We start from the raw sequence: 1,943 nt of genomic DNA, 5'->3' as shown, positions 1-1,943 counted from the left end.
AATGATTTTTTTGAATGACACCAAAAGCACAGGCAACAAAAGCAAAAATAACAAATGGGACAACATTGAACTAAAAAGGTTCTGCACAGTGAAGGAAACAACGAACAAAATGAAAAGGCAGCTTATGGAAGAAGAAAATATCGGCAAACCATATATCTGTTAAGGGGTTAATATCTAAAGTATATAAGGAACTCCCACAATTCACAATTCAATTGCAAACAAATAAATAAAAATAAATAACAATAACCTGATTTAAAAATGGACAAAAGAACTGAATAACCATAAAACATTTTTCTAAAGAAAACAGAAATTTCCAACAGGTATATGAAAATGTGTTCAACATCACTAATCATTAGGGAAATAGAAATCAAAACCACAAGAAGATATTAAGGTATCATCTCATATGTGTTAGGAAGGCTTTTATCAAAAAGACAAGCAATAACAAGTGTTGGTGATGTGTTGAAAAGAGAACCCTTGTACAGTGTTCACAGGAATGTAGATTGGTGCAGCCACTACAGAAAACAGTATGGAGTTTCCTAAAGAAGTTAAAAGTAGAACTACCATATGACCCAGCAATCCCTCTTCTGGGTATAACCAAAGGAAATAAAATCACCACTTCATAAAGATATCTGCTCTCCTGTGTTGATTACAGTATTATTCACAGTAGCCAAGATATGGAAAAAACCAAAGTGTCATTCAATGGACAAATGAAAAAAGAAATTGTAAGATCTACCTATCTCCGTATATGTATATGTGTATGTGTATGTGCATGTATCATATCTATGTACATATCAATATATATCATGGATTATCATGAACCTAGAGGACATTATACTAAGTGAAATAAAACAGACCCAGAGAGAAAAATACTGCATGATCTCACTTACATCTGAAATTTTTTAAAAATAATAAAATACATGGAAACAGAGAGCAGAATGATGGTTACCAGAGGTGGAGAGAGGGAGAATGGTAAGATGTATGTCAAAAGGCACAAAGCTGCAGTTATGTAGCATGAAGAAGCTAGAGATCTAATGTACAACTTGAGGACTGTAGTTAGTAATATTGCACTGTATACTGGAAATTTGCCAAGAGAGTAGATTTTCAATACCCTTACCATGGGAAAAAAAAGGGGGGGGGTAGCTATATGAGTATGTTAATTTTCTTGACTGCAGTGATCACTTCATTATGTGTATGTATATAATGATAAGTATCTCAAAACATCATGTTGTATACCTTAACTACATAAAATAAAAATAAATACATAAAAGCAATATCTTGAAGCGGAAATTAGATAAATCTAAAGAACCTGTGAAGAATTGTAAACCACTGAAGTATCACAGACCAAAACAAACTTTCAGGATGTTTTACTTAAAATCTAAGAGCTTACAACAAAGGGGAAAAAAATGACAGAGATGAAGTGGGGAGGAGGAAGGTGTGAAATTCTAAATAGTTCCAAGTTATGGATAAATAAAATAGTACCCAGATACGAAAAGGAGCCAGACTGAAGGGAAGTTATGTCAGTCAGTAGCTATTTGGTACCATTTGAATACTGACTCCCTCTTTTGGCATTGAGGGTTGATATTCTACCTCCAGGATAGTCTGATTTCTCCCTTTCCCCTCTTTCCAGCCTGTACATCCCAGGAGTCTATTCTTCCGTAGTTTCCTACTTTAAGGACATGTTGGGTTGGTCATTGACTCTGTTACCCTAAATTTTTTGTCATCCTCCTTCTGTCCTTTCTCTTCTAGATTACTGTTACCAATTCTTCTCTTCTCTTTATTTTTCTTAGGTACTAAGGTATCTTCTCAAAGTCCTTGAATAATTTGATCACCTGCATAAAACCCAGAAGAAGACCGCTAGTAGTGTCCAAAAATCTGAACATTTTTCTCCCTGTATTATACGTTTCTGTTATCAATGCTACAGAGTTTGTCTGTATTTTAAGTGC

This window comes from Cynocephalus volans, chromosome 5 (assembly GCF_027409185.1).
Source record: "Cynocephalus volans isolate mCynVol1 chromosome 5, mCynVol1.pri, whole genome shotgun sequence".
NCBI classification, from domain to species: Eukaryota; Metazoa; Chordata; class Mammalia; order Dermoptera; family Cynocephalidae; genus Cynocephalus; species Cynocephalus volans.
The sequence above is the reverse complement of the archived record's forward strand: the minus strand, read 5'-3'. Positions refer to the sequence as shown.